At 35.3% G+C, this 26,541-nt stretch overlaps 1 protein-coding gene across 20 annotated transcripts in view; it reads left to right on the forward strand.

The window, feature by feature from the left end:
- Positions 1 to 26,541, forward strand: part of LOC310900658 (uncharacterized protein) — a 255,378-nt gene that overhangs the window by 118,128 nt on the left and 110,709 nt on the right. For 12 of the 20 annotated variants that reach the window (XR_014585291.1, XR_014585292.1, XR_014585293.1 and 9 more), the window contains one exon: positions 13,077 to 13,149. The exons of 7 other annotated variants lie outside the window; for them this stretch is intronic. The gene's annotated coding sequence lies outside the window, so the exon portion shown is untranslated. Of the gene's footprint in view, positions 1 to 5,667; positions 6,389 to 13,076; positions 13,150 to 26,541 lie in introns of those variants that run through there. One more of the 20 variants, XR_014585309.1, reaches the window with a different exon arrangement.

Genomic DNA, 26,541 nt, shown 5'->3' on the forward strand with positions numbered 1-26,541 from the left:
TGTGAGCTTGCAAGAGACAAACTGCAATCCCCATTGAGACCCAACAGCTGTCTTCTCAAATTGTGAGAGTCTTCCTATTTAATCTGCAAAGAGGAGGACTGGGAAAAGGAGATACCAGAAGGCAAAGCCTAACAAGACAAGGAGAGTCTGCCAAATCTATTCTTATTTTCTTTACTGCTGCCAAAGAACCGAGCACAAATTACTATCTTATATACTCACTCTTTTTAATTTATTAATGCTCTTTCCAAACATGGAGGTTAAAAACAGCACTAATAATCTTTCTGCTGAAGCAGTAACTGAACTTTCTATGCTTCGTAATAGAGAGTAATAGCTCTTACCACCACCGCTGACCCTCTTATGTGGCCCCACAGAACATATGCCTTTAAGACACTGAAATGGAGCAAACAACAATACTAAAATAATTCCCACTAGATGGGAAGAAGTATGGATATATGCATGACAGAGGAGGGCAAAGGACAGAAGCTCTGGAAAGAGCCTTAGTAGCTTTGGGAATTTCTGCAGAGTGATTTATTCAGCCAGCCTTTCAAACCTAGCATTCCAACAGATGTTGTGTTCATTTATAGCTCCAGCACTGCAGACAAGGTAATTCATCAGATGGAGTCAGAACTCAGGGTGGACTGCTGACTTTCAGTTGATAGCAATGAATACTTTGAACCATGAATGAGTGCATTAACCTATTTAATAATAACTTCAGTGTGTTCAGGAAGAAAAGTGCATCCCCACAGCCTGACGTATGCAGAGATTGAAGAAGCTGGTCTGTCTCCTTTGTTTAGTCTGTCTATATTTAAGGTGTTCAGAATATATTCTTTACCTTGTGGCCTTGATATGTCAGGTGTAGGAGCACAGCAAGTCAGGAGCCTATTCATTCCAGCAATGATTTGAGCCTGGTCACTGTGCTGTAACTCCTATATGCTTCAGTAGGAGGTTCATTTAACAAATTCAGGAGAGCTCTAGGAAAGAAGGCCTACATGAAGTGTGTGGATAATACTTAATTAATGCTTCCAAGATAGCTTGTGCCTTTTGCTACCTTGGTGCGCTGATTAGATGCAGGCACCATCCAAACTGTGGAGAAGGTTTGTCTACAATCTTCATTTGCCAGTCATTGTGACCTCTCTGATCTGTTGCCTGGATTTCTTTCCTTCAGAGACTATAGAAATGGGGAGAAAGAAGGGATTTTGGTGTTTGACTGGCCTTGTCCTACCATAGGCTTGGGATGTGATGTACAGAGTCTGGAGCTGATAGTGCCTACCATATACACATCACTACAGGAACAAAGCTACAAAGAAGGAGTGGAAATCAAGTGGAAGAACAAATTTGCTGCTGAGTTAGAATGCTTCACCACTCTATTTCACTGCTGGCAGCCTGTAGTGTGTTGTTTTTTTTCTCCCTAAAATTTTCAAACAGAAGGTATTAGGCACAAATCTTTCCTCCTGACGTGAAAGTGGCTAACTTCTCAAAGCTCATCTAACTTTTTGATAATAATTTATGTATAATATCCTATTAACCAGTCTTAATGAATACTAAATGATATTAATTTATACCACTTACAGCCCTTTTAGCACAAAGCATTTATAAATGAAAAGCCCAAGGCGTCTACTGGCACCTGTGTGGTCCCTTGCACTTTTTTGAATTACTTTAACATTTGTCTCACGAATTCTGACTTAGGATCAGAGAAGAAACATGAGCAAGTATTAACTGTAAGGTATCCAGGTCTGGAAATGGTCCATAGTAGACAGGGTGGTGAGAGCAAAATAACAGCCAATACCAGAACACTTCATCTTTTTAAGCAGGGAATGTTATGGAAGTTCAATATTTACAAAGAAAACACAGAATTGCTTTTTACTCAGCTTGTGTGAGAAAATACCCTTTAGTAAATACCCTGTGCATAGTTTGGCTGCCCATATGGACTAATCTGCCTTGCATAGGAAAGTAGAGGTATTAAAATGGGAAACGTATCTAGTGCTGCCTCTGTGCTTTATGAAATTTCAACAATCCTAAATGGGATCAAATCAATTAGTACACAATTCTATTATTCTTTTGCATTTAAAGAAACAAAACTTTAAAACATGAAAAACAAATATTTACTTGGTATTGGGAATATCTGATTGCATTGTTTTCCCTTGTAGCTCTTTCAAGGAAATTTTTATTAACTTATGGTTAGAGTTCTGATTTGTTTCAGACCCACAGAGAAGAGCTTAAGAATGAGAGAGATGCACTACAAGTCCTTTCAGGCCAATACTTTCTTCCTGCATGTGGCAAAAAGAGATGAGCTTGTGATCCTGGTGGTTTCTGTGTTCTGTTCCCCAGCATCCTTCATTGATGTATTATTAATGGCTAAGGATAAATCTCTAATCATTTTAAAGTCAATTTATGAGTGTTTTGAACATTAATTTATCTAATTCTTCCCCCCTTTGTATTGAACTTGCCTTTAGTGTCACCCTCCATGACTTCATATCACATCCCTCTCACAGCCTAATCTAGTTCATTACCCATTGCATTAAAAAGTGCTTCTCTTTTATTTTGTTTCCAAAAATAACAATTTCTTCTTCTTTTCTAGCTGCAAGTATTGATATTGATCTTACTGCTCAAAGAAGGAAAAATCATAGTGGGTTCTCCCCGCCCCTTTCTCTGCCTGCCTCTGGTCACTTTGAGCATTGTGTGTTTTCTCTGCTGTTTTCAGCAGGAAAAGGATAGTGTAGTAAGAGGAAAAAACAAACAAACAAACAAACATGATCTAAATCTTTCCATTCTCTTCTACCCATATCTGTAATAAAGTGGTTATCATTTATGCTAAAATCAAAGTGTAGAGTCCTCATCTGTCTGGGACACTGTTGGCTAGTTAGTCTGTATGAGGATGAGGGATATTTCTCATGCTTAACACTGTATGATGCCACATCACCATGACACTGATGCACAAATTTATTTTTCTTTAAGTTCTAGTTTCTGACTATAATTGCTGGATCAGTTATGCTAGATGGACAATGCTGTTTGGCACAAATACAGATATAGAGTGCATTGCCAGTTTTCTCATCTGTCTTTCTTAAAATGAAAAGAATGAGTCAAGATATTGGATTTAGCAATTCTGCTTCCACTGCCAGCACATTCTTTGATCTCTTAGCTTGTACTGCAGCAAGGCAATCAGTTAGTAGGAACAGTAAACATACTTTTTATGATTATAAAAGCTACTCAAAAGGTGTAAGTTTCACAAATGAAAATCTTCTGTACAAATTACAGAATAATACAGAAGATTACAAATCTTCTGTAATTAATGGTTAAAAAAAAGTCTGTTAGTATTTCCATCCAAAAGTTTTGTAATAAAAGATGCAGTACTCAGCTTTAGAAATCAGTGTTTGTCTCCATGTTTTTACTGTTATTTTCTCTCTGCTTATCAGAACTATTGCTTTTCTACTAGAGAAATTGGAACTGACAGCAACCAAGTCTTTATTTTATGACTTGTGAATACTGAATTACTGATAATTGAAGTGCTGTTGAATAATGTTTATACGATGCCTTTCATCCAAGGGTTTCCAAGTGCCTTGTGCTCATCAAACTTCATTGCAACCATGTGAATTAAAAGGCAAAAAATTGTCATGGTAAGTTTTGTATGTATTCTAAATGCATGTGAGAATATAAGTACAAATATACAAACAATCATTTAGCAAAGGAACTAGATTTGCCTAACTATCTATGCAAAAAATGATACCCCTTAAAAATTATTTCTCAATTTATTTTCAGACTTTCGTTTCAGTTTTTATTGGGTATCTAACTGTGAAAAGAAAATGTGCTTTCATTTTCTTTAACCAGATAGTGTCTGTTTTTAGTTTTCTTGTGGTTTTATGTTGTTTTTGAATGAGATTCCTTAGCTGCAGTGTAAAAATGCACTTTTATGCTAAAAGTAAAATTACACCCAGAGTTAGCCACTGAAATGCTGATATGTAAGGGGCCCTAGCATCATGAAGAAGTAGTGGTGGTGGACAGCAGTAGTGATTCTGAAACACGTGATTGCTCCTGAAGACAATCTAATCATTAAATCCCAAGCCTGTCAGACAAATGCACAGCTCTTTGTGCTTCCACAGAAAGTGATTCGGTGCTTCCCCCCACCATAACCTTACTACTCAGCACCTGCCAATGCATCTCCTTTTCCTATTTAAGAAATCTTATCAGAATCAAGTCAGACTTTTCATATACTAATCTGCAGTCTACTGTAACCTCTCATCATCTGCCTTCCCTTCTGCAGCCAAGAGAGTGAACAGTCTGTCACAATATGTAGTTCTTTTGCAGAAGGAGTGGAGCGTACAAATACTTCTGTGATATGTTAGTAGAAATTCAACTCTGGGTTATCCTGTGATTGTTGAGAATGCTAATGACGATTGGGCTATATTCCCTAGAAATTTCTCCTTTTGTGTCCATTCTTGATGTTCTTAGTTTCTTTACAATCACAGTGTTTTTTTTAAAAAGGAGGCATTCATTTATTCCATGATTTCAAGGCTAGACTCTGGGATATTTGAATAACTGAGAATGTGTTGTAGTGTGCCCAATTGTTGCTGACCTATTCAAACATGGACTGGAAGAAAAGTAGCCAGGAATATTTTATCGTACAACCAGTGGAGTATTTCAATGGCCATTTCTTCTGAGAGATCCCAGTATGAAATGCTTTTCAAATAAAATAATTACTGATAATATAAATTTAATAATTTATTTTAAAATATTTTAATTTTATAAATAACTACAGTTACCATGCTTGCTACATCTAAAAAACAACAAATAAGGGAAAACCCTGGAAACCACTATAGATACGATCTTAAGGCCTCAGTGCTTATTTAGAATTCTTCCAAAATCAGAAAGATATTTAGATACTGCCTTGGGCATCATTATAACATGTGACTGCCTTTTCTGACTGAAAATTTAACCTGATATTTGATTTTTAATAAGTAATGCAGTGATTTTTAATAAGTAACTGCCTAGAGTCAGAATAATTTCTATAGGTGTATTTCATTTTTGTGTTTCTTTTTTATGTTGAACTTGACAGTTTTCGAAAGAAATAGTCTGAGTTGTGGTAAAGAGGACACCTGCATCCCAATCAATATTTTCTATATTTGCTAACAACTTGTTAACAGAGGAGAATATAAAATCTATTCCTTCTTAGAATTCCAAAGTTTGGAAACTTAATGGAATACTACAGAAAAAAGTGTAGCATAACACAAGTAATACAAGAACAACATGCGTGCCTTGTCAAAATTAAATGCATTTGCGACATCAGTGAGTCATTAAAATGCTCAGCTTCTAATTTGTATTTGCATTTTGAACACAAAAGGGCCAGAACATTTTATATTGTTATTGCTAGGAAATATCTAGACACCTTAAGTTTTCTTCCCTAGAGTCCATCCCCACCCCACATTTTTGTAGGTGGAATACAGCTGTGATGCAGAAGTAATTTCTTGATAACTGAACATAATGATGGATATTGTAATGGAACCTTAACTAGCTAAACATTGAAAGCATTTGTATTGATAATTCTTTATGATTCATTCATAGGATGGAAATGAAGGTACAAAGATAGAATGCTACCACATTAAAAATTGAAAGCAGAAAAGCCCAAGTGACTAATACCTCTTCTAAAAATGTAACACATTAATCTTGGGTCTGCCAGGAAACGTATATGGTCAGGGTTGAATGTAGAAATGGATGTAGGGTTTCCAGTGGATATATCTTCCTATTCAAGTAGTTAGCACTGTAATTCATTCAGTTAGGTTTTAGGAGGTGAAGAAACTATGAGGCTTTTTAGGGAGAACAGAAGTAGAAAAATGTGCCACAGGTACACACTTGCACACTATAGCAGATTGAGAACCAACTCATCTAACCCACGCTTCCTGTTGTATGGCAAAAAACTGTTCATACCAATGCATATGAGAGGGATGTATCTCTGTCAACTGATGTCAGCTGATAGCTTTAACCTTGGTAATTTATATGTGCCACTGTAGTGTCTAAGCAATAGGTGTGTGTATTTGGTAGCAGTAAACTCGTGGTTTTAATTGTTTAACTTCTAATATCCACAAGTGTCAAAGATTAAAATATGATAGCAAGACAAATTGCAGTTGAACTCACATATATAAGCAGCATTTCTCTTTCATTTCTCTGCATAATATCACATTCTCTTTAGAGCTGCTGTTGGCTAGACCTTTGTGTTGGAACTTAGCAATCATTTAATTTCAGTGACTTCCCTGATTCATAACAGGACTGCTTTGCCTTTCAGCACTGGAGCAAGGCCTGATCTATAATCCCTAGCATGCAGTTTGAAAGGCTCTGGCTTCATACCATTCTTAACCTTTTTACAGAAGTAAACACCTTGGTTTCCTTTTGAGAGGAGGTAATCTGCATGTTTGAAAGTATTTTCATCACTTCCTAAACTTATTTTAGCAAAACTTTTGTTTCACCTGAGAAAAGGCTATAGTTCTAATGGGTTTCAACCTCTGACAGTTTTTGAATGCCCATAAAAACTTTCCCAGTGGAAGATACATACAATGCATTTGCTTTCCATAATTAGTTTTTGTGGATCCCTTCAATAAATAGTCCATAGATCCCTGGAAAGAAAGACTGAAAACTGAGAACCACTGACTATAGTTTCTTCATATCAAAGAGTTTCAGATGGTTCTTTAAGGTCATTCCATTTTAGGTTTTAATAAAAAATGCAAGTTTTCCTTGGTTTCAGAGTATTATCTAAAATAATCTGATTTGTTGTTCTATTCTAAAAAGGAAAACACATTATAGGGTAATAACACCTCTCCTTTGTCTCAGGTATCCAAATGAGCATTGTTCTAATTTTGTAAATAGTGCATATTATCAGCAGCTGTATATTGAGAAAACATATTCATAAGACTGTTAGATATGCACATATGTTGTATCTACATACGGAATAAATCTTTGAAGGAACTCTCCATTTGTAACCCAGAAGGATAGTTAAACATGACTCATTCTGTAATTAAACTGAGGGAATATCTGCCAAAACATTTGTTAACATTTGCTCAATTTAGATTTGACTGAGATTTTTCGTTCTTTTGCCATGCTTTTTTTTTTTCCTAAGATATTTTAACAATGTATTGACGCTCAGAAATATTCACAGAAGTAAAATCATGTCCCATGTTAAGAGAATAATTTAAAAAAAGAAAAAATGTCTTTGTGACTATATATAGAATAATCCTTTCATTTCATCAGATGGCATTTGTTTTCAATCTTTTTTATTCCAGCCTCTTTTTTAATTTATTTTGAAGAACTGTGTTAATCCAGTCTCCAATCACGAGACAGAGAAGATTATATTGTTCTTATGCATTCAAAATTTCAACTTTTGAGTAATGAATGAATGCGGTGCTTCCAAGTAAAATATTGTAGAGGCATTCAATGGGATTATTTGTGGTCTTAGAGGTCCAGTGCACATCCAGTTGCATGCACAGGACCGAATACTAGAAGCAATATAACACGTGGCACTAGCAAAAAGGAGTGAGGGGACAGAAGGACAGATTCAAAGTCCATTGTGGCCAGATGACTAAGAATGACACTGATGCACTCAGTATCAAACATCCCATAGGTAATTTATCAACAGAAAATAATAATGAAAATGATTTTTGTGTTTATAAAGAAGCATCTCTGTTCTGGAGCTAGTAATACCCACTGTTAGAGCATGTAGTTTTATAATCTGTAAGAACAATCCTTGTTTACACAGTTGTCTCATTAAGAAAGGCTTTGTAGTTGATTATAATTAGAAACATATAACATGTAGAATTACTATTTGGTTTTTCTCTTGGAATAGCACACTGTAGTCCCTTGGCAACCCCTTTTTCAGGGTGAGGACTGTATACACTAATGCTGAGCTTTATTTAAATGGGAGTGTTCTAAATTTTCCGATATGAACATTAATCTTAGCAACTTTGATACTTATAAGAGTTGCAGGGAAATACAAAACATTTCTAGCTGGGCAGGACAACGCATCGTCTTAAAGGTGTTTTAACACATTTACATGTTTATTAATTCTAAAATAAGAATATTCTCTTACATAGTGCACAAAGCGTTAAATATAGGTACTATAATGAGTTTTTATTTAACCTATCAGTATTAGCAACAGAGTGTAATGGATGAAGAATTCTTAACTCAAGAGTAAAACATATCAGACATCTGTCACTCTGGTTGAGGTGGAGGTATATCAGAAGCCTTTTCTGTTAGCAGCATTGCTGGAAGAGCTCTGCTCACGTACTTTAGGAAAGGATCCTTAGTTAAGTTCAACCTGTGTAACAAAGCTCCTGTGCTCATTAGCAGATGCTGAAGTGCCTTGCCCTCTCTGAAGTGTTTAAATTGAGTCTTTGGGCTGATGTGTGAAGGTTGAAAGGAACATTTTTCACCATATGCTCTCTTCACTGTACTGTTCTAGTGTGTCTGAACTTGTTTTGAGCTAAGGCAACTAAGTGAGTAATGATACTGCTTTTAACTTGGTCCATGCAAAATTGAGACTGTATCTGTACCATATTCTGTCTTCCCAAAGAAACCTACCACACCAAGAAATGTGTTTGGTTAATGCTACTTTGCAGACAGGGTTGTGTACATGAATACTGTGGTTGTGAGGTAAGATTTTCTATGACTTGTTAGTCTGGACTGAAACTACAAAAATGTATTTGCATAGCATCCTCCCTTAAATTTCCTGTACACAAGAGGAGATGAAGTATTCCTGTCGGCAATGAGGGAGAAGGACTGTATGCAGCAGCTGTGCTATGGGCAGCAAGGGCCACACACATGCTCTTATGTTTTCTAAAATGCAAAAGGAATATTTTTTCTTTGTGATATGTGTATTTATACGATTGCTGCACTGCCTTGTGATGATAATGTCATTCACTCATTCACTGGTCACTTAGGTTACTGCTTTGTGTTTTCCCTCTTCTCTTTTAAAGCATCAAATCAGCACTTAACCATTTCTTTCATCCAAGCAAGATAACATAAAAGTTGTATGTAAACAATTTATACTTGATAAAGTTTTGGTGACTCTCTCAGCCACTGCAACTGCGTAACACTGCATTTGTGTAAAGTGTATCTCACTGCCATTATAAATATTAAATGTGGTATAAATAGATACTGAAGTATCAGGAAAATTACATGCTGGGGAAGAACCCAGGAAAGCCTTCTGGAAGGCTAGTGGAAGCATGCAGTCGAGCAGAGAGAGTATTTTCTGTTCTGAGCTCTAAAGAACATGACAAATAGCAAGCGGTTGCTGAGTGTTTTTCAGCAATGGATTGCGCTTGTCAAGTAGCTTAGTACAGCATAATCAACAGATTTGAAATTTCTCTGATTTACACCTAAATCCTTTAGAAACCATTTATTATGGAAGCTGCAATTTGTCTTGTGAAATTTAATGTCATTCTTGGCTGACAAGGCAAACATATGTTCTAAGAAGGGACAATCAGTAAAAAAGGAAAACAGCATGTGAGTCTCATTTTACTTTGAGAATATAAGTGCTTGCATTCTCTCTCTTTAATGCATGTTTAGTGCATTAGACCCTGCTAGCTGCTGCAAGAAGCTTTCTTTGGCATAGATTTTTCTTACACAGCTTCTTTTCTGGATGAATGTTGATGTTTTTGGTTGCAATGACCATTAATTTCATTTTTTTATTCTTCGTCTCCTTGTGCAAACCCTTCTCAAGTGGCAACACTTTCACAAATGAGAACAGAATTCACGAGGTGGCAGGACCTCAGAGTGTTTTACTTGTTGGAGTCCTTTTGTATGTAGCTGAAGGTTTTCTGTAAAAGCTTTGCTAGGAAACATATGGAAAAGTTTGTATGTTTACAAGTAAGCTCCCGTTTGGCAGATATTAAATAGGGCAGTAGTTCACAACAAGGTAAACATCTGCAACAATTACTTGTAAAATCATCACCATGTGGTATTTCTGAGAAACAAAATGAAGCAGCTGCTGCTCTATTATTGACAGTTTCCTTTGAAAGCTTTTTTTTTTTTTTTGAATGGAAAACTGAAGATAGTGTTTTTTGGTTGCTTTGCTAAAGTTCCTCTTAACCAAAGACATTATAACATAACAGTAAAGACGTGTTTTACATCTGGGATTCATCCCCCGTCTTTCGCCTCTGGATTAGGTCTGGACATCAGCTGGCAAAAAGAAATAGGCTCCTCTTGGAGCCCATTGTGGTTATGATGTATTTCATCATTTGGCAATTTGGATTAGGTTTTCAAAAGTCCAAATATAACCCAAATGTCCTTGACGTGACCGTATATGGAACATTTTTAGCAACATACTCTGAGTTTTAGATGATGTATATGCAACATGGTTATTCACTTCCTAGAAGAAATAGTTTGTCTCTCTTTAAGAAAAGGCTACACTAAGCAAAGGCATCACTTTTTTTTTTTCTCTGAACACGTCATTCTTCTGACACCAGCTGCATGCTACCTTCTGTTAACCCAGTTTTAATTTAGTAGGAAATATCTGAACCAAGAATTCTGGTACTTGCAGCAAATGTGGTACATTTAATATTTCCAAAAATGAACCTGGAATCTAATCAGAACCATTAGATGTTATCCTGCTTGCTCTGCTAAATCTTCTTAAATGTATCACTGGAACAAAACCTATGGCCCTTAAGGTAGTATACAAGCAACAGAAAACAAACAACAACAGCAACAACACATAAGAAGTGGTGTTACTTGCTATGTATAGTAAGGTATATTATAACACCCAACACAATGTAGATAAGGGAGATCCATTGAACTAATATGTCTGATCTCTATGAGAAGTAACTAGAATACATTCAGCAGACCCACACACTAAGGATTAAAAAACATACCTAGGGCATGACATGTAAAAAATCAGTTTATTCTTTAAATGCTAATTAAAATATTGTGTGAGGATCAAGCTAGCTAGCTGAGAACACTGGGGTTTGCAAGGTTGATTTGTTTGTTTTCAAATTGCTTTCAAATTTCCTACAAGGCAAAAAATGCTGTTATGGGATGCCAATGTATGGTATTTCTTAAATAAATATTCTCCCAGGGCCTCTGGAACAAAGAAAATAAATCGATACCATGAGCGTTATTGTTGCTATTGGCTGCTAGAAATCCCAAGTCTAGCACTGTAATTGATACTGTGAATCTAAGGATTTTGGCTTTGTGGTTTTGTAGTAAAAAAAAATCATCTGCCTGTCATCTGCCTCCTGATCACCGTGACAAACTGGCACTGGGTCCCCATGATCCCTCTGCTTGAAAAATCCTGAGGTTTGCCCTGGGCTGGGAAGCGTACAAGCCAAGAATAATTTCTATGGAAATTCACCAAGTGAATTTGCTTTGTAGCAAACTGTCTCACAAATACTTCCTGAAACCAACTTCAGGAACCAACTTCAGCTTGACTTTGAATAGATTTTCTGAACGGGTCTAGACCCTCATGCACATTGAAATAATCCATGCATGGTTTGTGGGAGTTTTGTCTTTAATTCAGCGGGAACTCATCAAAGTAAAAAATTTGAACAAAACACATAGGTATTTTATAGAGAAACTTTGCTTTCTAGAAAGTTTCCATGTGCTTCAGTAATGGTGCAGGAATAGTCATGATAGCAAGGGGGAAACATGAAGGAAGTTTCTGGTTGTGTTGAAAAATGTGGATGAGAATCATACAGCTCACAGTTGAAGTTAAGCAAATCAGCCCTTGGTCCAGGATATAATTTCAGGCAGTGAGGCTGATAACTGTGACTTATGACTGAACTTACCAAAAAGACACTGGACTTGTCCCGTGAAACTCTCAAGGCCATATTGATTCTTTGTCAGAATGGTTTGGTTTATTCATTGTGACGATGGAGAGACCAGTCAGGTTGGATGATTGGCATTGGTCCTTTATGGGAACAAGTTTTAGGGCCTTGACTGTTATTTCATTTTCCTTTTGTTTTTCATGACTCCTTAGCATCACAGGATTGTTTATTTTGCTAGCACACATTAAGAAACCTCATTCAGATTGTGAATACAGCAGAATCCAATGCCTTGTGTATGCATCTGTAGCACCAAGAAAAAAAAATCTCTAACAAACATTTTCTGTCATGCATAACTTGTTTTTGAATTCCCTCCATTCATGGAAATGAAGATCAGAATGAAACTGTCAAGAGCTGTCAGAACACATTTTTCAGAGTTATACTTAAACAAACAAACAAACAAAAAACCCCAGCCCTAATCCTTAAACAATCAGTAGAATATCCTTTAGAAGTGGGGAGGCAATGCTTTACCTGTATTATCCTTGCAGTGACAGAAATGTTATCAGAATTCTATGTCTGGTTCCAGACATAAAAAATGAGAGCAAAATATTCAAAGGGAAAGAGTTATGAAAAAACTAAAATCTCCAGAAAATAGGGCTTGTAATAGTAGATTAAACTTAATATGGTCTCTTCATTCAGGAAAAAATAAGAGGTAGGTTGGCCTTAGTCCAAATATATCTGTCCCTACTGAGAAGGTCTGACATCTGACAATGTCCATGTATTTTATTATGTTTTTACTTTTGAGCTGTAGGATTAGTTGAGATATTTACAGCATACTAGATTACAGTACATACTAGAAGTTAATGTAGTCTGAGTCAACAGTTCTCTGATATTCAGTCAGCTACAATTCAACTGTAATTGTGCCTTATAAATTCATTTTAAGTAGTAGTAGTGATTTGTGAGAAGGTAGATTAAGGGCATTTTCAATGTAACAAGACTCTGTTACTTGCTTCTATCATTAAAATAGAAGTATTTTCTTATATTTGCAATAATATTTCAGTAGAATGAGGAGAGTGTGTTGGCTGCCGAAGAAAACTCTGCCAGGAATCTTTCATTATCCATGTAAACCTACGCAGACGTTTCCTTGAGTTGCAACTGTGATAGTTCATTTTATCATTCAACTGGTAGACTAAAACAGTACGTTGAAGGAAATACATTTCTCTGTTATATTTTACATTTATCTATTTAGTCATAACATGTTTTGCTTTGTTCCAATTCACCTTGCTGTAGTAGTTAGGGACAAAGAAAGTGTAGATCATTGTTTGTTTTTTTTTTTTTCAGGTTCTATAAATATTATTATCCCACATTTGAAGAACTATTAAAAACTTGGAATCTAGCAAACAGGAATGTTAATGTAAGTAAGAAGTTGAGTTGGTAGTTCAACAGTATATATACAAAATCGTCTCTTTTGTGATTTCTCAAGCATAACTGAATCCCTAAGGGAAATTATGCTTGGCCAGTCACTATGGTGAATATCCAGAAATACTGATAAAAATAAAAGAGATAACTGGTCTTGTTTTGGTAACATTTTCAGAGTTTTTTTTGTTTGTTTGTTTTGTTTTGTTTTGTTGTTTTTCCCTTCTTCTTTAGTTTGTGCTGGTAGCAGTCTACCAAAACTTAATTATTTCAAATTGTGGCATATAAGAAAACTGCTTTCTCTTAGCTTTAAACACTGGATTACTTCTGTTCTTATCTTATATTTGCTGTAATCATTTTTCTTTTAGTAAATTGCTTTGGGCATTACACTTCAGGCTGAAATTTTAAGGGTAATTTTTGGTAAATGGGACATCATTTCTTCTAACATGCTTTCCTCCTTAAAGCTGTTTCTGCATTCACATTTTAGAACATTTAATTCATCTTTAACTCAGAAATGACCTTTGTCAGCTGTCACTGTCAACTAGGCATTACTGCTCTTGACAGTTACTGTCAGTTCCGAAGAGATGTAAATCCCTATGCTATCTTCAACAGGGCTGGTAAACTCAGCTTCTCTGAACTGTGGAATATATCACGGAATAAAAACAACCACCCACATGCACAGTAAATACTATTTCTTCAGAAAATAACTTGCCCTACTTACTATCTAAAATAGGGACAAATATTTAATGTACCACATAGTTAAAATAGATTAGAGTGACATTTAGATCACATAATAAAAGGAATGGTGAAAGGTCCATATATTCTGGCTTGGTTAGAGATTCTGTATATTGCAGTTAAACACGAAAGGATGAGGAGGTTGGTGTTGACTACTGGAAAGAGCTAATCAGCTTTTTGAGAAAGGAGTAACATTTTCAGTTAATCCATCTGTTTCTTAAAAGTACTGGCAAGCAATGGAAAGGTTCCTAATACTTATAGTAAGATTAATGAAAGAAAATCAGATTAATGTTTAAGATTAATGTAAGATTAATGTAAGATTAGTGAAAGAAAATGAAATATCAGGTTTCATTAAAAGCTAAAAGGTCGTATTAGCAAAAGCCATCTGAGTAAATAATTATTTCAAATGCTACACCATAGTTTCTGATTTCTGGAGTCAAAAACAGTGCGTAAGGAACAATTACCAAGGATTGAACCAAATCACTTGAGAAGTCCCCTAGAATATTCACTAGGTTGACAAATTAAAGGACAAGCCTGATTCAGAATTACATAATCCTCAATTTATTTTTTAGTTTCTCGTGTGGAAGTGGAGGAAAGCACTAGAAGCCAAGACAATGCCTTATTTTTTTTAACATGATCATGATTTTTGAAAAATTTTGAAACATAAGAACATGTTGAGGAAGTTAGACTGTACTTAAATGTAGTGAATGATTTGGGACCCAATGACACAGGTTTATTGTTGGTCAGAAAGCTTCACAAGCCAGATAAATCTGAGAATAATCTCTCTTAAATGTGTGTGCCCAAGTATGCCTAAGTTTGTGTGTGCATGTGTGTGTGGATGTCCAGAGAAAGAGAGAACTCTACTCACATACATTCAAGAAATTAATTTCATATATTTATTCTGATTTATTTGTTTTGTTTTTCTGAATCAAGGCTGCTAGTGCCTTCCACTGCTGTTAAATCCCTCTGTTATGGACTTGGGATAGTTTCTCAGGCAAGCTAGAAGACAGATGCAGAGCAGGAGAAACTCACAGATGAATTCTTCTTCCTTTTTGTTCTGCATGACTGTCCTAGAGGAGTAGAATATGAGGGGAAAAGGCGAGCTGTTACCTCTTTTCTCTACCATTCTAATTTTCTTCCTATTCTTAATCTGTTGGTTTACTGTGCAATCTTGGAGAATCAGGGAGGAAAATTGTGTCTGAGAGTGATGAGTTTTCTTTTTCACTTGCTATGTACCTCTTACTTTCAGTGTCTGGCCTTAAAGGTAAAACCTCTTTTACTACTAAGAATTGGACAAAAGAGGGAAAATAGTTATTTCTGTAGCTATTGAGGAATATAGTAAACATAAGATTTGATCAGGGAAAGTTTTGTTAATGACTGGTCTACTGTGCTATTAACACTGCCTCTTGGGAGGAAAAGGGAGTTTAAAATTCATGGTACTTTAGAACTGAGACCTGACAGCAGGTGAAACTGCAGGGACTGGTAATGAGAGATATTTTGATACCAGCAACCCAGTAAGTGATAGCTGATTGCTCATCTTTGCTATGTATTTTCATGTTTAACCTTGCATTTTCTACTCATGCTGTAAACATCATTTGTAAAATTTCTGCTCTTCAACTGCAAAACATTGTATGCAAATGTTTTCTCTATATTTTATTCTTCTCGCTAACTACTGTCTGATATTGTATGTAGAAACAAAAGGGGTAGCCTTTGTATGTGAGGAAAATGCTTTTAGTCTTCCCTACAGACTAGCAAACAAATAATTTCAGTTCCAAACCTCAAGAGATGTGCTTTTCACATGCATACACAGTAAATTATGGACTGGGAGATTTATTCTTTTCAGACTAACACAAGAACTGTAAGCTATGTACAAAACTGAAAATAAGGGGAGTGCTGCTTTGCTTCCGTGTGATTGACATGGGGGAAATTTGCTGTAAGATCTGTGGAGTGAGGAAAGAATTATCATATTGTCTTCTGTTTCTTCCTTGTCATAGTGAAATATCTAAGAAATTATTCAGCTTTTAAGAACAAAACTCTTACAATGAAACCTGAGATTCAGTTGGGCTAGAAGTGGGCTGCCAACGGAGAGTTATATATGGTTTTCTCTCTGTGTTTCTTTTGGGAATTCCAAACCATCAGAGAAGTCAAATCTTAAAAGCTTCAATAGGCTGACATTACTGATTAATAAGAAGCTGCTTCCATAACCCAAGAATACTAAAAGCTAAGACCAACCTAATCCCAAATGAACAATCTTCACTTTAAGAGTCTTATTCCACCATAAATCCACAGGTGCATCTTTCAGTGATGTCAGTGGGAATTGTCTGGTAGGCTAGAGTAGTATCTGTCCCTAAGGCATCAGATGATTTAGATCTTGAAGAACAACTAATAAAATAAACATGTAGCGGTTGAGACAATTTAGTCATTTCACGAACGTTAAGTGCCTTTTACACACATGAAATAGCTACAAAAGGAATAAGGTATTGATTTTAAAGTAAAATTCCATACAAGATTTTTCAGAGAAACAATCTGAAGATATTTTAAAAATGTTATTAACATAACTAACACATAGCACATGAAAATTTAGTTGTGATGGTGAAACAGAAGGGGTTGCTAACAGTCTGAATTATCACCCAGAGAAAAGACTCAGACCTTTTTTCCCCATGGATGTGCCTTTTGCCATTATCACCTTTTTAAAATACCGCAGACTATATACCACAACCACAGCTCTGTCTCCTTTTTCCTTTTCCTGACTTGCCTATTTATTAGGTTTTTGGCAAATTTCCAGCCACCTCCAGCAGTGATAGTTCATTTACGTTGTATAGAACAGGGCACTCTTTCAAGTTGTGAGATTAATTTGAGTTGGTGTTGAGAAAATATTTCAGAATTTGGACCCAGATTATCAATACTTTTTTCTTTTTTTTTTTAATTCAGTTTGGGATTGAGATTTGAACTTAATTTTATCCACCTCTAGTTCAAATTTTGAAGGGAAATTATTATATGTAACTTCAAATGCCTCTCTTTTTCTCTCTCTCATCAGCTGTCACAGAGATTCCTGATTTTTCTTATGCAACCCAGCCATACTCCAGACTGCTTGTTTCTCTTGAAATATACAAGTAAACAATCTGAGAAAGAGTAGAGAACAGGAGCAGAAAGTATATCAGACTAGAGGCAACAATGCTATATAATTACCTTGGGAATTATGGTGCTGAAAAATTTTTCATGTTGGAAAACAGCTACAGTGTTGTGAACAGCAAATAAGAAGCAAAATTTGTCTATCAGTATCATGAAAATCATCATAGAGAATTAATGAAATTCGAGTAGTTCTGTATCAATGACAATAAGAATATGATTGATTAGTTCAATACACAGTAAGTTAAGAAATACCATTTAGGGATGATGAAACTCCCAGAAATACCTTTTGTAATAGTAAAGAATGACTGATGTACCAAAAGACTAGGCAGACGATGCAAAAGATTAATTTGTGCAGCTTTGTGAGAATAGAACTTGTGGGCACACTGTCCCCTAGGGATCGTATAGCCTAGCTGAATAGCCACTGGCCTTTTTATGACTTAAATGACAGAATATTAGGCTGAAATTTTGTAATTGAAAACGAAATTACTCCTGTATGGCTTTTATTGTACTTATTCAGCGGTAATTGATGTCCTTAGATCTGCCCTTAGATCTGCCATTATCTCTTAGTTAAGAGGTTAAACAAACATGAAACCAAAAGTTAGTTACAGAAACTGTTTCGACACCCTCACTCATAAAATGTAAATCTCTTAAAGAAGAAAGACCTGTTGAATGAAGGTATTATTACTTTGTGACCTACAAAGTTGATTAGAGAAGTTCCTTACGTTGCCTGTAAAATTTGGGATAGTGCTTAGTGAATGTCTCTAGGTGTAGATACTTCACTGTTCTGTTAGGAAGTGGCTCTAGAGCTTAAGTAAAAACATTGTATTGCTTGAATCAAAATCCTCAATATGAGGATAACAGCAAGGCCTGTTGTACTTAATGATGTACTGTATTTGAGCTAATATCTTTTGGGAAAGACCTGGAGGTTTACAGTGCCTCTCTGAACTAAGCAGCTGTGTTACAACATGTTTTCTGCAAGGTGAACAGTAATTTGCATCTAGTACTGAGTTCAGTATATGTAGTGTGGTGAAGGTGACATCTCCAAAATGATTTGATAGTTTCTTGCAATGACACCGAAACTGAGGTCTGATTCAGTAGGTGAATGCCCTTGATTTGTCTTTCTCTACTCCATTAGATTTTCTGTTGCAGACAAAGCCTGAAGACATTGTAATACATTGGTAAAGCTACAAGTCTGGCAGATATAGAGTGAAAAAAATATACCCTCTAAACCAGGGCCTGCACCATTTTTCATATTAAGGGATTCTCTGCCAATGCTAGTTTATTGGCTATTTTATCATTGTACTTAAGAAACTGCAAACTTAAGATAGTGTTGTCACAACTTGTGATAGTTGATAGATATCACAAACTTGTGATAGAGTAGTTAATAAAAATCGTAAACTGCATTAAATACCATTAATTTACAAATCAGTCTTCAGAAGGGTTATCTATTGAAAAGTCTCTTGCTTTGTTGCTTACTGGGATGCCATTATCCCCCTGACTATTTCCAAGAATACTAGAAAGGTTTAGACAGCTTTTGAGGTAAACATTTCAGATGACACTCTTTTTCTACTGTTGAGTGTACACGAGTTCTTCTGGTTAACCCAAGGCAACTATCACTTGTTTTTTTTCCAGTTCAGTTGATCAGTGGTTGATCTGACTCATTTTCACCCATCTTTAAAATGAATTTAGAGCTTTGAAACAGTCTTTCAGAACACCAAATCACAAGAGAGAGAAATACATGTTGGAATCTAGTATTATGTCTAAAACATTTTCCTATTCTGAAATCTAAAGTGAAGAATCTAGTAATATAAGTTTTATTTATGTGTGGTCTTTTGCATAACTGCTGAAGAAATGGCAATACATTGTAAAACTAGAGAGCTGCTTCCAACTCCCATGTCCCTGTGGATGATAATGCCATTTCTTTACAGGGAAAGTATTTTTCCAAGTACATTTTTATGATGAAATGTATTTGGTATATTCTATGTCAGAGTATTTCTCCCACTGAGCTGCAGTTCCATCTGGAAAAAATGCAGTCTTTCTGAAATTTACTTAAATTAGTAGGCATCAACCTCTTAATGTTTTGTCTTAGCCACATACAAAAGTGTTGAGAATAGAACAGAATAGTTCAGACGGAATGGGTTCTACAGAGATCATCAAGTCCAACTGCCTGATCATTTCAGGGCTCAACAAAAGTTCAAACTTACTAGTGAGGGCATTATCTAAATACCTCTTGAACACTGACAGGCAAGGGGCATCAGTCACCTTGCTAGGAAGCCTGTTCCACTGTTTGACCACCATCACGATAAAGATTTTTTTCCAAATGTACATTCTGAATGTTCCCTGGTGCAGCTTTGTGCTGTTCTCTCACATCCTGTCATTGGTTACCAGGGAGAGGAGACCAACAACTCCTTTTCCAGTTTTCCTCCTCAGGAATTTGGAGAGAGCAGTGAGATTGCCTCTCAGCCTCTTTTCCTCAAGACTAGGCAACCCAGGTGTTCTCAGCCTCTCCCCATTGGACATGCCTTCCAGCTCTTTTGCCACCTTTGTTGCCCTCCTCTGGACACTTTAAAGTATCTTAACATCATTTTTGTATTGTGGAACCAGAACTACACACAATATAACTACACACAGTATTCAAGATGAAGCTACACTGATGCTGAATATAGTTGGAGGGTCACCTCTTTTGACCAGCTGGCTACACTGTTTAATGCACCCCAAAATGTGGTTTGCCCTCTCGGCTGCCAAGGCACATTGCTGACTCATGTTGAGCCTTCAGTTGACCAGCACCCCCAGGGTGAAAACTGAAAGAAAACAAGATAAAACTTAAGAATGAGGAATTTTGAACATGCTATCATAGACTAAATGCAGTAGATCACCTGCTCAAGCATATAGTTTTGACAGTGGCAGATAATTCATGGGAACAATTTTTGGCAGACCAGATTGGAAAAATTTGCTTTCAACTGAAACTTCTTTTTAAACCTCAGTTACTAGGTCTCCACTGATATCATAAAGCATAATGATTTATGTCTTCTCTGAAACTTGTATTTTAAAAATGTATTTTTTTATATTAACAATTAGAGGTTTTATTTTACTATGCTTTCAGAAATGTCAGTATCTTCAGTGTCAGCGTAGATATAAATTTATTTGCAACTGATCACTCATCTGCAACTGTAGTTGATCATTTACAGAAAAAAAAAAAAAGTACCTTCACTTGGAGCATGTCTGTGGTAGCTTGGAATTTTCTCCTGTTTATTTGTCCCGTTCATTTGTCCCATTTTAGATAGTACTCATCTGAGTGAGGAGATGAGGAGTCATGTCATATGGATTGCTCATAAGCAGATTGCAGAGTACTTACTAAAAGATTCAAAGTATGATTTTTTTTAATTGGATACTCACTGGCATTATCTCAAGGTAGCAATAAAGAGCAAGTCATTAGCAATGTTTTAGAAAAAACTAATGTTCTCTTGTGTATGATTTCAAAATGAATGCATTACTTTCCATCTCTGAGGGCTGGTAAATAGATAAAACTTGTAAGGACTGTAGGGTGCACAAATACTCTACTGATATGAAATATAAATATTTAGCATCTAACTCTGGATCTGTGTTGTCTACGCAAAGGCAAAGTCTGATGTAAATGGGATTAGCAGTGTGCATGAAGTTAAGCATGTCCATAAATGTCTGTAAGGCTTTAGTTATTCAGTGCACTCATTATCTCAATTTGTTGTTTCATGGAATTCTTCCAAGTATCTCATCTAATCAGATCCTCCTGCAGGCACAACATATGCTCACAATAGCATTAGCTATATATAGCTCCTTCCACGATTGTGGAAGATCAATGGAACGTTTTTATTGCCAGTGCATGTACGTATCCGTGAATTATCCTGTAGGAATTAAAATCCCTTAATGAGATTAGTAGGTTCTAATGGGTATAAAGCTGATAGCAGAAGTGTCATTTTTTAGATAAAAGCATTATAATTAAATGCATTGTATAAACAAATATACAGCAATGTAGTATAAATAATATAAAATAGATATTTTTATAATTAAAGACTAAGTAGTATAATTCAATTAAAAAATAAGCTTGACACTATTGCTTGTATACCAATGTAAAATATAATTTAAAAAAATAGAAAAACAAAGTCATTATGATGAATGAAAATCAGACAGATGTTCTTTGTTGAAAATGTTTATGCCAGTAGTAAGGCATGTTTATTTCAGGTACCTAATGAAAAACCTTTTATATTTAAGCTTAAAATGCAGATGGCAAATAGCCCAGATAATTCCGTTGTCAGTAATGCTCTTGTAAATCTGTTGAGTTTATTGAAAGTAGAGTTGAGTTATTACTGAAAGTAGAATAAAATGTGACAAAAGATTATGGCCTATTTCTGCTGCCAATATTACTTGAAACACATAAAAACAGCAGAATCTGTCTCTTTACAGCTTGAAAATACTCAATAGTTTTTTTCCACTTACCCACCCTATTTGAATTGCTTTCAACAACAAAACCAACATTTCAGTCTTACTTTAGAGCTGGCTGTAAAAAGCCAATATTAATATGGTTAAATACCTTCACCTGATGAATCGATTAAGCATGAAACAGTTGAAAATTACATTTTTTTAAATCAGTGTTACTGTCTTTGTTTCTAGATATACAATTCCCTTTTGGCCTTGCTATTCAATATATTCCTTTTATAACAGCTGAAAAAATGGTGCTGTGAAACTAGATATTAAACCTTTTTTCCTTATAATCATATGACACTTATATTTACATCAAGGTTCATGATAGCTAAATAGACGAATTCAAATATTAAGACTTTCAAGCAGTGGAGAATATCAGTGGAGTTAATTTCAAATGAACTTAAACTTAATGTGTCTGAAATGCAGGTGAAATATTAAGGATTGGAGGTGGGGGACAGGAGGAGCTAATGAAGTGTAGGTTGATCTCGAATCTGAACATGCCTTTTTTTTTTAAATAATATGTGTGGGGTCTACTATCATACACTCATGTTATTGAAAGGACACTGAGTAGATAATGTAGTCAATGTTGTCATTTTAATAGCCATTCATGAAAATTCCAGGTTTCAGCTGAAAATGATATTTAAATGATTATTTAAATATAATATATTTAAATGATATTTAACTCCAGATACTATTTGATTTTCAAGGTAAAATTCAGGTAGGTTTTCAATACTATTTCATTCAGGAAAAAAAAAAAAACTGCTTAAGATACAACTTCCATTTGCTTCTTTACCTTCTGTGTGTTCCTTTGAGCAGATGTCAGCACTTGCAAACATATGCAAGTGCTAAGACGTCCTGAAGTTACAAATGAGTTACAGGCAGTAAGACCATAAGCAATTACCAACAGTATGGTTTTGTTATCTAAAATGCAACTGTGTTTCTTCCCTATGCATGCATTCCTATAGTGTTTGGGAAAGTTTGGCACTTCTTTTTTATTTGGATTTGCTAATACACAGAAATTTTCTAAGTGTATAACAGAAAGAGAACAAAACAGTGAGCAAGATTAAAGCTTAAACTTTGCCCATACTGGTAAAGCCACTTATGTCACATCTTACCCCTCCAAAATCCAACTCAGTAACAATGAAACCAAAATTGACTACCACAAATATATGATTCAACTTCTTTCATTTACTTGTTGTAATTTTACTTCTTTCCATTTCTGTAGGGATGCAAATGAGACAGGAAAAAAAAAAAAAGAAAATTTTGACTATCAGCAATTATTCTATGATTCCAATCAATAATATTTACATCAGGGGTTTCACACTTAATCCACAAAAAAGAGAGGTTTGAACCTGTAAATGGAAATGTCACCAGTGACAAATAGATAAAGAAGGTCCTGGCTTTGGATCTAAATTAGTCTGTAGTAAAGCCAATCCAAAACAAAAACAATAAACACATGCAAAACCACCACCAACAAAAAAGCAAACACAAACATACTCAAACTATTGTTCTATGTCTCCAATAAAACCCAATTTAATAGTTCTGGCTTTGACACTTCCAGGCATGTTACTTTCTCAGCAACTGTAATCAGAATATAAGACTTCTAATTTAATTGTAAACCTTACTAGGGGCATATACACCAGCTGCTGAAGTTTGAAAGTCAGCTCTGAATAACATAATATATTATGCAAATACAAAATATTTTTAAGTATCCCTTCAAAGCAGCTGAAGTAGCCATTATTTCCTTCCCAAAGTCTGCAACTTTGTCTTCCATACATCCTCCAAGCATTAAGAAATATGAAGGGCAAAACAAATGCTTCTTTTCCCCATCACAAAACACTGCCATGTGAAATTGCTCTGATAAAGGTCAGTCATTTACATAACTTTGATCTTGTTGGAAAGGAAGGTGAATGCAATGAAAGAAATGGTATTTTTGCCCCTGCAATTTAGTCACATGCACGCACGGAACCATTTAATGTAATAAAGAAAAAAACTGTAAGAAACAGTTTTTCTATTTCAGGTGTAGTAGGAGTTCCACACATGACAGCCAGCAGTGCATTAACACTTGTTACCACCTTTGAAAGTTTTACATGCAGAGCCAAATGACTTGAATTTGCATGGCATAAGCCTAAAGCCAGTGAGAATGAAATAAAAGGTTGCCTGTCTTACATATGCACACAAATATGAAAAGCTCAAAAGACAAAAATAGAAATATTATAAAGACTTACTAGGAGAAATTTCTGTAAGAACTTTGGATTACTGAATCCTTGTCTCCTCCATATCTTTTTTTTTTTTTTGCGCTTCTATTAAAAAACTGGAGATATGTTGTGGGAATTAACCATCTCTTTTTAAAATAATCCACAAAAGCATCTCTGAGTAATCTGTAGCACTATATAATTCATTGTTCTTAAAGCATTAATTTTTAAGCTATCCAGTTAATCAAAGATTCTGCAGACTAACTTTTTTATTGTCTTTTTATATTTAGTTGACTGAAGCGGTGTGCAATCACACATTTCAGAGATGCCTATAAATATAGGTATTTCAAATCTATGTATTCTAAGAAATGATCACTATTTTAAAACACTTGATATTTTGTGTGATAATGAGTTGCATTTAGTATTCTATTTCTCACAGTTGTTTCGTTTTATAACAGTTCATAGGCAAAATATCACAATGAACACTAGTTCAATTGGAAAGAGAAGATGTAGAATAATAGCCATTAATTAATAAAACTTTAATTGAATTTATAGGGTATGTAATCTTCATTAACTGGTTGAATAGACAAGTTACTGCATCAAATGTATAGGTCAAACAGTAGCTCCCTAGATTACAGGTTAAAAGCAGTGTGAATGTGACATACATGCTTGTATTTTCCCCACTATACTAGACTAATCTGCAGGCAACAAGGGTAAATTTAAAAGGCTTGTGTTGTTTCATTGTGTCTGGAATCCAATGACTGTGGGTTCTCCTTTGCTGCCTATATACAAGCAGACAGGGAAGACAGGCACAGTGATGAAAAAGCACATGACCAGTTTCAAAACTGGCACCGTGTTTTGATCTGAATATGATCAATTGATAAAAAGCATGACAACTTGCTTTGCCATGGAACACAAATGTTGTGACTTAGATGGAAGGCAAACCATGATTAAGTTCCATTGCCCTTAAAAGCACAATTATTAATATCTCAGTAACTGATCTTATTAAACACTAGTAAAGACCTTTACCAAGGTGTTAAAAACCATAACAAAATGATCAGAACTGAACTGTCCTGGCTTCACTTCTTCATAAGGAGTTTGTGCAGACCCACAGCACCTGTACAACTGAACAGATTTTGGGGAGCAACCATTTTGCTTGGACTACCTATCCACTTCCATTTTATGAGTAAGAATGCCTGGTCTCACAGAAGTAAATACTGAAATCCTGAATGATATTCTGCATAAGGAAAGCTGCTCTTACCCAGAAGTATATAAGTAGGCACGTGAGCTTACCCAATTATATACACAGGAATTTAGGTCAAACTGAAGCATTGTTGTCTGACTAGTCTTTCTTCATAATGCTTTTTCTCTGTGCATGTCATCAGTGTAGCAGCAAAGCATCTTCACACTATTGAGGTATTTCTTAGTGGTATGTGTTTCTCCTTACCCTTTTCAGTCTGGTCAATCACTGTCAGCTGAGAGAGTTCTGAGATATAGTAGAGAATTCCAGTGGTTATTATTCAAACCATCCATGGAGCATTCAACAATTTTTATTGTTACACAAATAATATAGTAACATATTTAATATATAAAATATACATTACTATTTCTGTATCAATAAACATTCTTAACTATTGGTTGAGCATACTTAATAATTGAAAACTCCACTGCAGAAAATCTATTTTCTTGAAGTGGTAAGTGAACAAATTTTTAGTGAATTTTTTCTTCTTCTTTTCATGATCCATGCAGGCTTTGCTGCCTAAATATATGCTGCCTGTTTTGTGGAAACCTAAAAAGGAGACTCTAGTGATATAGCTATTGTCCACTAGGAAACTTCTGAGGAAAAAATGTGACCAGATGTAACATGAAAGTCACAGTGGAAAGATTTGTAAGTGAAAGGTTTTCCTGAGCTACTAATTGAGTTAAAGTTCCAGAAAGACATTTAACAGGTGTGTTGGTAAAATTCTGATTTCTGTAGGGAGATAATGCAGGCAGGTAAACAACGGCATGATGAACTTTTGGCCAGCTGGTTGTCAGAATTTTATTTTATTCCATAGTGTCCTTCACTTCAGTTTTGTTTAAAATAAGCTCATGTTTAAATTACAAGTAGCTGTGAACATGTTCTGTTGCTGGCACTGGGCTTACATCCTAAAGCTTCACTGCACATCTTAGTATTTTTATATCTTGCAAGAATGTTCATTACAACCTTCAAGAAAGATTTTTTTTTCTGACTGTAGGTTACATCTGCGAGTTTGACTTAAGAAATATTTGAGTAGTTTGAGTTAAGGTATATGTAATACTTTTTAATCAAAAATCATTCAGATAGTCTTCTTCCCATAGTCCTTCAATAATTAACCTTGAAAAAATAGGACACAAATAGAATTTTTTCTAAAATTCCTTCATTCCAGTATGATTTTTGAAAGAACATATACTCTAAAAGGAGACATTCCAACCTCTACATAAATGAACATTTTACTTAACTGAAGTAAGACTTGCTACCAATCATGATATTAAATGTGGGAGCAGAAAGTATAATCTGTCCCCTTTCTTTGATGTGTAGTTGTCCGGTGTCTTCTGGAACACCAGAGACAATCCACAGTTAGCCTATTGCTCGAACGTGATAAAAATTTATGGATGTGTTTTCTCACAGACGTCATGTTTAAAGCAACTGGCAGATCTAGAATCAGGACAGAATTTTCTTCAGGCAGGGAAAATCTGGGTTTTGTTTGTTTGTTTTAGCTTGTCTGCTTTCATCTTAGCACTGCATCATCTTCCAGGTTCCTCTATTCGTTTTCAATAAAAGTACTCATTACTCAGGGAGTCACTGCAAAATAAAGGCACTTTTATTTCTCCTAATCTCTTCTTAGGCT

This window comes from Anser anser (genome assembly GCF_964211835.1).
Source record: "Anser anser genome assembly, chromosome: 5".
In the NCBI taxonomy this organism is placed as follows: domain Eukaryota; kingdom Metazoa; phylum Chordata; class Aves; order Anseriformes; family Anatidae; genus Anser; species Anser anser.